The 15195-nt window shown below is 35.6% G+C and overlaps 1 pseudogene; it reads left to right on the top strand.

The window, feature by feature from the left end:
- Positions 1 to 2089: 2089 nt before the first annotated feature.
- LOC110697477 lies at positions 2090 to 14433 on the top strand (annotated as a pseudogene).
- Positions 14434 to 15195: the final 762 nt, after the last annotated feature.

The raw sequence follows: 15195 nt of genomic DNA, 5'->3' as shown, positions 1-15195 counted from the left end.
GGTCAGATGTTTCACTAATCGGCACCCTGTGGGAGGAGCCGTCTAAGTTTGAGATCCTGGCAGTCTTTTTTGTTCTGGCCATCATGCTCTGCATAGACACAGATACAGTCGGACTTTGTATAAAGGGCAAAGATGGGTCCAGAAAAGGGCAGGCGGCACTCCTAGTCCTAGATTCAGCCGTCCCCGGTGACCGGCTGATCACTAACCTAGGTCGTGTCGTGTGCTTCCGTGGTGCCATTTCAAAAAAGAATAAAGTAAAGAGAAAATTAAGAGTAAGAGAACCGACGGTTACCTGAACGAGTGACGATTGATGAAGTTCTGAAAATCCTTTGCAGTCGGCTTGTCAGAGCAGGCGGTAGGCAGAAAGGGTCCAAAATGTCAGAGCAAGTTCAGGGGTCCGAATTTTCTCTCACAAAGTTTTCAAGTGTGAAAATGACCGAAGTCAACACTCCTTTATATAGGCGAAGTGAGAAGGCGAAGGGTCACTTCCAGAATTCAAAATTTTGGCGGGAGAATCTCTCGGCCTCTCGCCGAGTGACACCTGTAGCAGGCCGTCGCCTGTTACAGGGCGACACCTGTCACAGGTAACACGTGACCAGTCACGTGCCACTTGTGAGGGGCAAATGATTAGGGGATTTTGCTCCCACCAATCGGAATGCGCCACGTGGGCCAATCAGGTCCTGCTAAGTGTCCCCCAGTTGGACCTCTCAGGGCTTGCCACGTGGCACACACTTATTCGTCCACCCTGGACTTATTATGTCATGACACGTGGCATACTCCATGCCTAATGGAGAAGCCGGTCACCTAGGCCCAACTTCCGAGGGAAGCCCAATCAGCCCAAGGTTAACCTAAACCTAGATTGGCACGTTTCCCGAGGTTATAAATACCTCCCTTAATCCTCATTAAGGGAGATTACGCAGATTACACACATTAAACACTCTCACCTAGAGAGACCCAATCACTTTAATTTCCGCATTAATTACTCCTTAATCAAGTACTAACTTGACCGTCGGAGGCGGATCTCCAATCATCCGGAGCATCCGTTTGTTTTGCAGGTACAGGCGTCCGGTTCCAGTCTCGGAATTGTAACTCTCCCGCAGGACATCAGAAAACCCCGAAACACTTAGGCCTTGTTTGGTTCACCTTATTTTTACTGATCTGGTCTGGTCTGGTCTGATCTGATTGTCTGATTTGACCAAACTTTGACCTTAAGTGTACGATAATCTATAAGGAAAAAATATATCAAGTGGGATCTTGTTAGATTCGTAATAATGTATAATTTATTAATATGTAATTTTCACAATTTTTTTCATTACGAAATTAAGAATATTTAACGATAAAAAACCGCACATAAAATGATGTTCTGATCTGAACTTATTTTTTCTGATCTGAACTCATTTTTTCTGAAATAAGTAAAAATAAGTTGAACTAAACAAGGCCTTAGAGCGGACTGTCCAAAGGTCAAATTGCGCCCAAAAAATAGGTTTTTCGAGGGGTCGAATAACATCAATTGGTTGTTGTTTGTTTTAATTTTATATGGACGATTTATGTGTTATTTATTGCATGTATTTCTAATCTTTTTATGTATAAATGGATTGTATTAATCAAGTAGTTTAGAAAAACCCTAATTCTAATATGATCCCTAATTTACCTGAAATTGCAAATGATTATTTAAATTAAATTAATGATTGAATTGTTAAGTAGAGGTTTATAATTTATTAATTAATAAGTTTCATCTATTCATAAGATTAAAACTTTGATGGAATTAGTTCTTTAAATTGAATCACATAAACCCTATTTTATGAATAAGTTTGTAATTTTGATAATTCGAAAAATTAATTAAATAAAGTTGTTTTTGATTTATTCGAATATAATAGACCATTAAATGATTATTAGTTTCGAATATAGTTATCTTAATTGAATCTTTAAATTTTTATTGGATACGAAGTTTTTTTTTTTTTGTTTTTTTTAGGGAAGGATACGAAGTATTTAATACCTATATTATTTACCAATCTCTAATCTTGTAAGAATTTTTTTTTTCATAGGCAAATTAGCTTGACCAAGCAGGCTAATTGTAATTTTCAAAAAAAAAAAAAAAAAAAAAAAAAAAAAAACTAACTATTTGTAACTTTTAGCTCCGTCAAACTAATAGCTAAAGATTTTTTTAAAAAATTACAAACAAGTCCTTAATTGCAACCGTTCGATTTTTTTTTTTGGAATTTGAGTATTTAAAAATGACACTCAAAATGAATGATTAGAAAAACAATGGAAAGAGGAGTACAACGATGGGTTGTTGACATATCAGAATGGAACCCTCCACCCGCTGACTTCTGCTCTGCAATTTCTGTTCTTCCCCAACATCAGCACTCCTTTATATACAGGTAAAACTCCTGCCATTCTTCTACTACAATTGCATTGCATTTATATTTGCTTAACTATTCTGGAGTTAATTTGCTTTTGACGAATTATATGTTTCAATTTAATTATTTTAGAAAGGGTATAATTTTATATTCTTGGTATGAAGAATCAGTGTAAAGTGATAATTGTTCAATGATATATGGTTGAGAATGAATACAAATGTATTATACTGTTATGTTATCTGTAAATTGGGATTTTGGATACTTGTTGAAAAATAAAGGTTGTATTATTCATTATTTATGAATTATGTTATGCAACATTGATATTCTAAGTACTGTTGTGAAGATTAATTCCGAATGGGAGAGTTTGAGAAGGCCGGTTTCATTTACCCTATAGACATTTGAAGGCATAAGAACAATTGTTACTTGAAATTGTTGTGTTTCGAATTTTATACATTTTGTTAAATAAAGAAAGAAGTAAAACCAGTCAGAATAAGACTGAATATTTGGTATGCCTCTTTGGTAGTTAGAGGGGAACAAGCAATAATGTGGTGAGTTTGGATGGAAAGGACTTGACCATGAGTGAATGTTTTAAATATCTTGGATCGATCATCCAGAAAAATGGGGACATTGATCAAGACGTGGCACACAGGATTAAGTCAGGGTGGTTGAAATGGAGAGCGGCCACGGGAGTGTTGTGTGACCGAAGCATTCCCTTACAGTTAAGGAAAAATTCTACACGACTGCCATAAGACCAGTGTTGCTCTATGGTACAGAATGTTTGGGTTATAAGAAGGAGCACATTAAAAAGATGGAGGTTACAGAAATGCGCATGTTAAGGTGGATGTGTGGGAACACTCTAAGGGATAGAATCAGAAATGAGGTTAATCGCAAGAAAGTAGGTGTGGTAGGCACTGCAAACAAACTAAGGGAAAATCTTCACGTTGGTTTGGGCATGTAAGACGGAGACCCGAGGGTGCACCGGTACAAAGAGTGGAAGAGTGGGACCATGTAGGGGTTAAACGAGGGAGAGGGAGACCGAAAATGACTAGGTTGGAAGGAGTTAGGAAGGATATGAAGTATATGGACTAGCATGAGGATGAGGTATTAGATTGTAAGGGTTGGAGGAAGAAGATTTTTGTGGATGACCACACGGAATAATCAAATTTGATTTATGTAGCCAACCCCACTTATGGGATTAAGGCTTTGATTGATTGATTGATTGAAAGAAAGAAATTAAACCAAAATGATATGATTAGAATATATGCTTAATTAGATCAGTTGTATGTACCATTAATCAAGAGAGAATAAGTGTTTTGCTTTCATAACAGAAATTGAACACTTGAAATGTGTTGGGATGTGAATTGTGTGCCTTTTGTTTTAAATTTGCAATTTCAGTTTTTAACTTTATTTAAATCAGACTAGAAAACTTATAATGGTTAAAACTTAAAAACTATAGATATCTTAAATTGGAAGACCGGAAACGGTGGTGAGCAGGCTGCTTCAGTATGCTCTTGTGCATCAAGTGTTGGGAATTCCCTTTAATGAAATAATTATCAGGTCAACTGCTGAAGGCAAGCCCTATGTGGTAAAGCTCCATCCTCTCTTTTTTAATTTTGAAAAATGGTACTTCTCTTCCATTTATATAATGTATTCTGTTTGAAATATTGAAAATTTTCTCGCGACTGGACCTTCCCCCATCCTTTCCTCGGGAGAGTGATTGAGTTGATGTTGCTAAACAGGTTGCTTGTGAACATAGAGGGGGCGGGGGGGGGGGGCAGGTTCTTGTGCTTTGCCAAAGATCAAATTAAGATTTCTTCTCAAATACCTTTGCAAATTGAATGGCTCAACCCTTTTTTAAGAATTGCCTATAACTTCTTTTTCAATATCCTTCAATAAACAACATCTTTCTTCTTTTAAAGACTAGTAGTTAAAATAGGTTCAGGAATGGAGGAACCTTTTCGTTGAGACCTGAAATCCTCCAAGATGTAGAATTGGCAGGAGAAGTATAAGGGAAATGTGAGGAATTTAAAACTATCCTAGAGTTTCTTCTGAACATTTGAGGTTGTTATTGCTCATCTGTCAAAGAAGAGGAGAGAAAGAGAAGTGGTACACACGCCATTTTGTAACGTTGTTGCCAGATGATTGGCCGAGACTTATAGCTAGAACTCTGAAAAGGTGTTTCGAAAGCATTATTCTTAAGCTGAATGGTCAAAGCTAGTAATGATCCAAAGGATAAGGAAGTTAATATTCTTAATCTAGCAAGATATTGTTAATTATGCCAATAGTTTGAAAAACCTTTTTTTATTTTGGGTAGGATGATTCCTGATTTTCTGTACAAAGGAGAAGTATGATCAGTTTTAAGAAAAAGCTTCAGTGTCTCATAAACATGTAATTTTATGTTGCCTGGACTCCAATCTTTTACACTTTGTTTGGATAGAAGGAAATGAAAGGAATAGAAAGGAAGAGAAAAGGAGGGGGACAAACTCTCTTGTTTGGGTAAAGGATTGGGGGAAAGAAAGGAAAGGAGAGGGAGGGATCCATTTTCCCTCTCTCTTTAATAAGCATAATCTCTCCAAAATTGGAGAGATTTGGAGGGAAAATGGAGCTCACCTCCCCCTCCCTTTCTTCTCTCTTCCCCTCTCTTCTATCCCTCCCCTTCCTTTCCTTCCTTGTTTTCTATCCAAACAAAGCGTTAGAGAGAAGCTATTGGTTCACCTAACCAAATTTAAATTCTAGAAAGCTGTGCGCTGGAATTTGTTTTTTTTATAGAACAATCGGAGTGTAGGAAGAAGAACAACGCACAAAAGTTTAAGGTTTTCTAAATAATGTTAGCTTGTCGTGGGCATTTATTATAGAACATGGCAGGCTTGGGATTTTGTTTGTAGTCATGAAAAACTTGCACAGTGTGCGAGTTAGGTATCTTCTTTAGTAATTTAGTTACCTACTTAAAGGTTTTTGAATCTGGGGTTGCTTTTAAATAAATTTTGTTTGGACCTATTATACATGTAATCTTAAGAAGCATCAAACTCATTAGTGGATTTGAAGTATGCAAGTCAAATGTGCCTAGCCTTTTTTTGTTTTCATGATCATATTATCATATTGGATCATTTAAGCTTGGGGTCAAGTCCATGTTGTACATGGGCTCTGCAAGATCAATAAATAGGTGGATCAGCAAAAAAGTAAGAAGGGCGCCTTCAATGAGAGTGATATTCTTTGTGCTCTATGTGTCAAAGAATCTAACTCCTGATCTGTGGACTATTTACTTGTTAAATGTGTGTGGATAGGTAATTGGAATTTATTAATGGTTTTGTGTACTTTCCTAATTTGTAGGGAACTTGCCTATCGCATATTCTATCATATAACACATCATTACGTAAATGTCGGCAATGAGCTTACTTGTTACTCTGTGAACCAATTAGTCCATCTTGTAGAATTTATGTTCCTTGAAATAAAATCATTTATGTTCTATCGATCTAGTAAAGAGTGAAGATACCTGTTCTATGTTGATATTAAGGTGACATGTAAGTTGGATATTTTTGGACGTCTAATAGAGGGAATTTTCATGTTGCTAGACAAAACACCCTAAACTGAATAACACTTATAGCCCTACCTAACCTGGACTAGTTTAGCGACAAGTATAGGGTCGAAACATGAGAATGACAAAGACCACTATCAACAGGATCTATGTGCAAAATTAACTCAGAGATATGGCAGATTAAAAATCTAAAATTACAATTCAAACAACAATTGAGTGAGCAATTCAAATAACTAGCTAGGATCTCAAATGAAGGAAGCACTAGGGGAATAGTATGAGTAATGAATATGAAATTAAGTAAGGATAAGGGTTGAAACATACATTAAACTAAACTAATCCAAATATATTGATTAGGATTGCATGCCCCCATATGTTTTGATAGTGAATGCTTTCTCTAAACATGCAAACCTATGCTTTCTCCTTAAACTCACACTTTGAGGTCGAATTAAACAAATCAATAAATAGACTCTTCTAGACCACACTTTTGTGCACCTCTATTCAAGTATGCTCTTATGCTACAATTGATTGGCTTAACATGCAACATATATTAAACAAATTAGCAAAAGAATTTAATCATTGAATTTCCAAAACATACCCCATTAATTCATAAATCATCAATCAACCCATCAATGTTCTCCTAGCTATGAAACTAATTACTAATTATGTTCAAATCTAATCTAACAATCGACAATAACAATATCCATATTCATATTGCAAAAGCAATAAATATCTAACAAGAGTAAATTAAGGATAAACTAATATCAAAACAAACAAAAGTGCATATTTTAGGATTTTGAATGAAATAAACAAAGCTAGACTGAAGGAGAAAGTGGAGAGAAGTTACTAATGATGCTTTATTAATCTTCAACAAAATGGGTTACAAAGTCTTCAAGTTGCCATAATCAAAGTGTTTTCTCTCTCTAGATTAAGCTAAAAATGCTATGATTAGTATAGGAATGATTATGTTCTAACTACAACACCAGGCCAAAAATAGCTTAATTATCTCCTAATATATTAATAAAGAACCGGGCAAATGTTTGCCCAAACCAAGGTTATTGACCTGGTTATGAAGAAAGAAGTAAAGGAAGCATTGACCCTAACCTGACCCTTTCAATAATCAAGCCTAATTGGGAGGTGTTAAAAAGAGGAGGTGGAGGGTGGTTGTGGTGATGGTCATTGGTGGGTGGCAAGTGGTGTTTATGGTGTGGGAGAGAGAAAGAGAGAGAGTGTGTGTGTTTGTGACTTTGTGTAAGGGGCTTCCGGGTTATACCGGGGGGTGGGGAGTGTGGGGAGAGGGCTGTTGTTTATTGAATTATTGGTATTATTTGGTGGCTCAAGAAGTGGTTGACAGAACTGGTGACGGCTTTGGCGGTGCAAGGATGGATCTCTTCTGTGTCAACTTATTTTTAGTTGTGATGCTGGGCTGGTAGTCCTTGATGATGAAATTTTGTCAGAATCTTCATTGTTTTGGAGAGGTATTGTTGCCTGCTGGAGTGTGTAATGGAAAATATAAAGCTATGCTGCTATGTATTGGGTGAGTATAATGCATCCAATAATTAAAACAAAAGATAATCTTAAAGTAAAATGAGAATTAATTGAGCAAGGGTAATAATCAAATTAAAGGTGCATATGATTATGATGAATAAATCACAAAATTAAAACTTGTAAAAATCACTAATTAATCTAATTCGGCTGCGAAACATAAAAAGAAAAATTAAAGGTTAAAATGTATAAAAATGAAGAAAATAACTTATACATTAACTTAAAGACTACCCTAGAAGTGACATAAATAGTCTTCTTATTGATAGAGATTCTTGTCAAGCTGAGCTTCTTGCTGTTTTCTATATGACTATATCTAAAACCGCTCTTGCTCGACTGGAAGGTAGTGCTGGCATTGTTCAACGGCTTTGTGACTGGCAGAAATTGGAAATTGCTTTTCATTTCATTAGATAAAAAGATTATCAGGTGCTGGCTTTACTGGAGAACTTTTGATACAGATAGTTATAGTAGTTTAGTTCAGGTTAATAAGTGAAGCTCTAATAAGAACATACTTTTATGGTATCATGTAATGACCTAGCCGTGGTCCCAGGGGTTTATTGAGCGAATGCACTGATATTCTGTTAGAGAATGTATGAGCTATGTTACTCGACTCGGCTACCCATGTCTGACACGGGTATGTGTCCAAGTGTCCAACTCAACTATTTTGTGAAAAAAAAATCCATGGTTTTGAACCAAAAATGATGTGTCTAATTGTCCTACCCATGTCCAAGTGCCGAGGGTCTGACACGAGGTAAAATGAAGAGTCCAAGTAACATAATGTATGAGATGGCTAGCTTGTGAAATCAAAGAATATGGCGATGAGAATGCGATAAAAACAGACTGGGGGCAGTGGGAAAACATCATTCAGAGCTTTGTTTCCATATTATTGTTTAGGAGAGTTCATGGCCTCTCGAATGCCTTATCTGTAACACTATTCACTGAGAATCAATTCAAGAAAATCTCTCTTTAATCATCATCTCCTTGTTCTATAATCATCTTCTTTGTTTTAATTACTCTGTTTCTGCTTAGTTTGATCTACTTTATTCAAAAGTGCCTTAAGTATAAACACAAAAGCAATTGGTAAGCCTTCTTCTGTTTTATATATTCTGTGTTTTTGCTGCAAGCGAACCTCAATGATAATACAGAAACTTAGGATTTCCAAATTTTGGTAAAGTCAGAATCTCATATCTTTTTTTTGACGGGAAAAAAAAAAAAGATACGAGATTCTGACTTTACCATCATTTAGAAATCCTAAGTTTCTGTATTATCATTATCAAAATCTCATATCTGAAAAAGAAAAAAGTATTTAAGTTATGATAACATTACAATATTTGTTATATTTCTTATCCCCAAAGGATGGTGTCGGTTATGGCATCTCATTAGGTCACCCATATGAATTCTTCTCCTTGCTTACCTCTGTCTAATAAAATAGGATCTGGATAACTAATTCTTTTTTATGTTCTTTATTCTTCCATCCAATTTTTCCTTGGTTTACCTTGACTTCTTTAAATGTGTTAGTCATAGTGGATATATTCAAACCAGTGCAGCTTGATCACCTTAAACCTATCCTTGGTATTTGCAAGCTGCATTTAAAACCTTAATGTGAATCTCTTCATGTAGGTCTTTCTCTTCGAGTGCTACCAAACACCTATTTCAACATATGTATCTTAACCATATTCAACTCAACAGTTGCTATCATGAAAGCCCAATATTTTGACGTGTATAACAAAGCTAACCAAATAACAGCTCTATAAACTTTTCTCTTTCCCCTTAAAGGCAATATTGTTATCTTTTAGTATTCCAAGATGCTACTCTCCATCAGCAAGTGACCATAATGAGTAAATATCTTGATTTATATTTCATTACCTTGAATGATGAATCTCAAATACTTAAAGTACCAACAAATAGGTATTTAGGTCCTTTAGACTCTTAGTGACACGGTATCTTGATTGGAGTCTTTCTTTGTACCAAATTCTCTCTTCAAATATCTTTTAGATTTCCCATACTTTTTTTAGTTTCGTAATACAAGCAACAAATTGACTTTATCATACTCTCATTAAAAGTCAACTTGCTGCATGTATTCGGAAATGGACAAAGTATTAAGAACCTTTTTCAGTACATTAAATGAGTGAAACCTCTTCTAGCAGACCAAATTAGTGTACCATCTAGTATCTATGATATTTTTTTTTTTTTTTTTTTTTTTTTTTTTTTTTTTTTTTTTGGGTAGATATAAGTGTGAAATTTTTTATGTATCTTGTTTCATGATACATCAACTTATTGCATTTGTATGGACTTATATTAACTAAGAATGAAGCTTATGTTGATTATTATCACTTTCTATATGCCTGTTTCTTGCTTAGATTGAGGTAGTTATGCTAAGGAATGCTTTTAGTTTGTATAATTGTATCTGCTTGCAATTGCAATTGTGAAGTTTTCCTCAGTGCCCAGAATTATGTATATAATCAAGCTGCCCAAATTGATTCTAGTATGGACATGACATTTTTAATGTCAAATTTTATATTCCAGCTGGAAATAGTGGTTATCACTTAGGTCTTTTCATTTTTGATAAGATTTTACATGTGAACATTCTCATTCTAGCCTTTAAAATTATTTCCTAGTACTAACCTCATTTTTATGTGAGACTCTTAAACTTCTATAATTTCTAGCTGCTGCACAGGCACTAGCTCTTTATTTATCTTTTTCTTCTGATTTCGTATACACACTGCATTTTCTTAATGTAACTGTGTTTTTTCAGCACTTTGATGAAGTGAGACCGGAATTTCCGAATTTCAACTTCAGTGTCAGCCATCATGGTGATCTTGTGGCTATTGCGTCTGAACCATTCTGCCTTGTGGGTTTGGATGTAGTTTCTTTTCAAATACCTGTAAAGGAGACTACTCGGCAATTCGTCAACAGTTTCTCATCATACTTTTCAAGTAAGGAGTGGAACAAGATAATTTATGCTGGCACTTGTGATGATATGCTGCAAGGGCTCTATAGGTTTTTCTTCTTGCTCTGATTTATTTTCTTGAGTCTCTTAAGATAGGAAAGAGGTTAGTGTAGGAGTATACTCCCTCCGTTTTGTAATAATCGTAACACTATGTGTTGCACAAAGTTTTAGGAAAATTATAGCGTGGGGACCAAAAGGAGTTTTTTTATAATATAAAGTATAGTTAGCGGGGATGTATTTAATTGTTAGTAGGAGAGAGAAAAAAAAATAGTGAAGTGGGGTTGGTTGGAGAGAGAAATAATAAAATAATAGTGGGTGCTTACCAAATAAGGAAGTGTTGCAATTATTACGAAACGAACGTAAAAGGAAAATGTTACAATTATTTACAAAATGGAGGGAGTAGTTGCCAAGATTGTTATAATCTGGATTCCCATCTTTTGAACAATTGTTTCTATCACTACTAGCAAACTATAAGTTCATAAATCATCTTTGTGAATTGTTAATTTATAATTAGCTGTTTTAAAAGATGTCCATAATTATTTTGAAGAAATCAAATCTTTGCTTACAGAAATTCTAGGTTTTTGTCTTCTGCTTTATAAGGTCACATTGTACCCTTGATGAGATCAATCATTTTCTTGTGGTCTAGTTGCTACATGCCATTTAATCCGTGTTACTACCACGTAATTATCCAACCTGATATTCACTCAATGCACGTCTTCACATTGATCCTGAGGTACAATAATGAGGTCATTTCTTCATTTGGTTTAGCTAATTTTGGATTGAGCTCCCAATATTTCCCATTTTCAATTACTCCCTCAATTTGTTCAATTAATCAGCTAAAGTGTTACAATTCTTTATTTTTTGGAAAAATTGGTTTTAATAATCCCAACTTTTGGCCATTTACTATTACTAATCTCAACTTTCGATTACTTTTTAATAATCCCAACTTTGGGGGGCGTTTTCTTTTAACAGGTCATGACTGGTCAACAAAAGTCAACGACCTATTATAATAGGTTATTTGACACGTGTCAAGCCTTGATTGGTCCAAAAAAATAAAAAAAATGAAAAAAAAAATCCCAACACTAGCCACGCCCCTTGAACAACCACCACAGCCACTCCCTTCCTCGCTTCCGTCGATTGAACCCCCCCCCCCCTATCTTTGACCGGCCACCCTCATCTTCCCTTCCCTCTTCCCCAACCCCCCAAATCAACCCCTTCCCCGCAACCACAAAGTCAGCCATGCTCCAACTCCCTCCCAAATCAACCACTTCCAATCCCTAAACGTTCTCGACTTCCAACCTGTCGGAGTAGCCCCACCCACCAGATCGACATTAAACCCCACCCCTTTCCCTTTCGGTCCATATTGAAGAAGGATGGGTTTCGATTCGGTGGGTTTTGAGGATGGTTGGGTTTCGATTCGGTGGGTTCAATTCGGTGCGGGAAAGTGAGAGGGTGGGCCGGCCGGCCGACTTTAGGGGTTGGGGTGGGGCGGCCGCCGGTGGTGGCCGACCAGTCGGGGGGTTTGTTGGGTTAAGGAGAGGTGGTGGGGTGGCTGATTAATATTTTTTATCTGATTTGTTTTTTGTTTTTCTTTCTTAATTTTTTTAACCAATTACTAAAACACATGGCATTTTAATTTTTTTTTTTAAAATAACCCTTTCAACCGGTCACAAGTTAATTGGCTTAAAAGTAAATGCCCCCCTAAAGTTGAATTATTAAAAAATAATCGAAATTTGGGATTAATAATAGTAAATGGCTCAAAGTTGGGTTTAGTAAAACCAATTTTTCCTTATTTTTTTTAGGAAATTATGTATGACATGTTAATATAATATCTCTCTTTTCTCATCCCTACTCTTAACTCCTCTTCTTTTAAATAAAAAATTATTCTTCCCTTTTACATCTTTTACTATTCAATAAAATATTAACTTCACTATATTTTCTTACATTATTTGAATACCCAAACTTTCCCACTTACATCTTAGTATTATAATAATGTCAATTAAACCTCCTAAAATTTGTGCAGTCAAATTTTAACACTTGGAAAAAAAGGTGTAGTATAATGCTAGTTTTACACATGGGATGGGTCTCCTTGTGGCTTTGTTCTTACCTAGAGAATAATTTTAACATTATTTACCTGTAGTTGGTAATCACTTTTTTAACCTTCATTTTTTAGGTATTATATTGGAATTGGGTATCAATGGTAAAGAAAAGTGAGATGAAAGCATTGTTGCTTATATTGGATACTTAAAATAGCTAATTTATACTTCAACTGATACACCCATTGTACATGCATCATTCCCATTCCAAGTGTAAACTGCAGTGAAGGCCTTCCCTATGTGGCATTTGGGGGTGCTTTAATCATATATAAATGACTAGTTTTTTTATCTGATGCTATTCACCGGAGATGGAAAGGTTTTACTCAAATTAAATGAATGAGGGGCTCAAATTAAAATAGTGCTAGGGTGCCGGGGGGGGGGGGGGGGTTGTTTGGAGTTGGGACTGAAACAGATATTGAAAACTGAAAATAAGTTTAGACTGTAGCAGAAGTCGTCATTTTGGACTAACAAAATATGTTTCTTAATGGGTCTTGAGGTCGATTTAGTTCTCATCAATTTTATCATTAAATTGATTGCAGGGATTACTCCTTCCTGTTCTAGACATGCGAGCTTCCATCTCTATGTATTAAATTACAGTGTATTCTCTTAAATTTTAGACAAAACATGTGTTTAACATCGAGTCACACTGTTAGCGAAGGGGAAATTACAGTTGGTGATGTTTTATGGAAGGCAATCCCTTCTGTAGTTTTACAGATGTTAGTGCTCAAAATTTTGGCTACTCGACATCAGTTACCTAAATGTTGGCTCCATCTAGTTTGACTCTTAAGTCTCATTTGACTGTAATGTAATTTGAGACTCTTTTCAGATGTTATGCAATTATTTTTGTACTGATTCAGACAATTGAGGTAGATATTGGAGTCTGAAGGAAGCATTTGTGAAAGCAATAGGGAGTGGATTAAGGTACAAGCTGGATGCCCTAGAGTTCAATCACATTAATTTGACCAGAATTTCTGTGAAATTACAGAGTGAAGAACTGAGGCACTGGAAATTTTGGCATTTTGAACTAAAGAGGAGGCATTATGTAAGTTTCTCATTTAATTCTCTACATTCTTAGCTACTTTGTCTTGCAATCGAATCCACTTTTTGATTGATGGACAGTGTACAATAGGAATGTGTTCTTACATATGCAAATTTATAGTTGCAACTTTGGTATTGTACAGGATAGTAAGTGTGACTATTCTAGTAGCTTCAATGGCCAAAATTCTCAATCGAGTATGCCAAAGAAATGAATTCAATGGAAATGAAAGTATGAAACATTGTTTCTTCAGGTAGCAAAGTTGATTTTGCCTTTTGGAGTCTTAGCTTATATATGGTGCTCATGCATATGTATGCTGGTAATTAGTATGCTGTTCATTCTCGAATATGAAGTAGATATATAAACAGATATGCATCTATCTGTTCTTGTCTTCATCTCTTTATATGCAAAGTGCGAAGGAGTTTTTCTGTTGTCTATTCTGTCATCTTACTTGGCTTAATGCAACAGGTCTCAATTGCTCGAGGCTCTCCACATATGGCAACTGAGAATTTCAAGAGAACACTTAAACAGACTGATTTCACTGAAGATGAATATGGTTTGGGGTTCAATCTTCCTAATGCAAGTTTTATATGGAGAACTGTGGAGCAACTCATTCCCAATTAATTCTCATCAAGGATTCAGCATTAGCCCTGCTTCTTTAGGGTGCTAGGAGCATGAGTATAGATTTACATCCTGACTAAGTTTAAAATCTGATTAATCTGAGCTGAAGGGTGCAGGACAAAAATATTAATTGCTATGCAGTAAACCAGATAGATCTAGGCCGTGGGAGTGAAATCAAAGATAACTGTAATTTGAGTCAACATTACCATCTTGGATATACAAATATTTAGGCATTTTTCAAATGAATGGCTTTTAAATTTACTTCTGGATTTTCCATTGGTTATGTTGTCTTCAAACAGAGTGTTTAAAATGTGTACTTTTTGCTTTCTTTCTAGGTCACTTTTTTTTTTTTTTCCTCTTTCGCTCAGTAATTGTTATACCATTATATCAAGATGAACTAATAGAATTCTACTAAATTTCATATACAAAGGGAAAGGGAAAGGGAAAAGGTTTGAGAAAGCGAAACAAGGTAATAGACACCAAAACCCCAAAATCTACGGGCTTGCCCCAGTTTATCTTCTAGATAAACATTTGATGTTTATCAAGGAGTAAATAAAGGATATATTTGTAATTTGCACTCTAGTTCATCTTCCTCCTCATCCATACTTCATCCACCTCCATCTTCTTCACGAATCTCTTCCTTCTCCTTCTTTCACCCACCTCCATCCTCTTCATCTATTCCTTCCTTCGATCTCCACTCACCTTCATCTTCTTCTTCAAGTTATTTCAATGGAGACTTTGCCAACATCGGCACCACAATTTCCAACAGCTTTGCCGTTGAATTAAACGAAAACCCTATGAGAAAAGGGAGGAATAAAGGGTATGGTTAACCCCAAATGGTAGGTGAGCTTCCCTCCTCCATTGAAGTTAAACTTTTCATTTTGAAATTGCTTGTGAGCTATTGATCTCCATTAATGGTGAAACAAGAAGCTCAAAAACTGATGTCAGATGTACAAACAGGGAATTAATAGATTTTTTTTTTATTGTTTTTACACAAATATCAAAGAAATTTAATTACCCAATTGCCAATGGATAAACATTGCTTGTTTATCTAGGAG

The sequence above is a fragment of the Chenopodium quinoa genome, unplaced genomic scaffold, assembly GCF_001683475.1.
Source record: "Chenopodium quinoa cultivar QQ74 unplaced genomic scaffold, ASM168347v1, whole genome shotgun sequence".
In the NCBI taxonomy this organism is placed as follows: Eukaryota; Viridiplantae; Streptophyta; class Magnoliopsida; order Caryophyllales; family Amaranthaceae; genus Chenopodium; species Chenopodium quinoa.
Note: the sequence above shows the minus strand (reverse complement) of the source record. Positions and strands in the feature narration are given on the sequence as shown.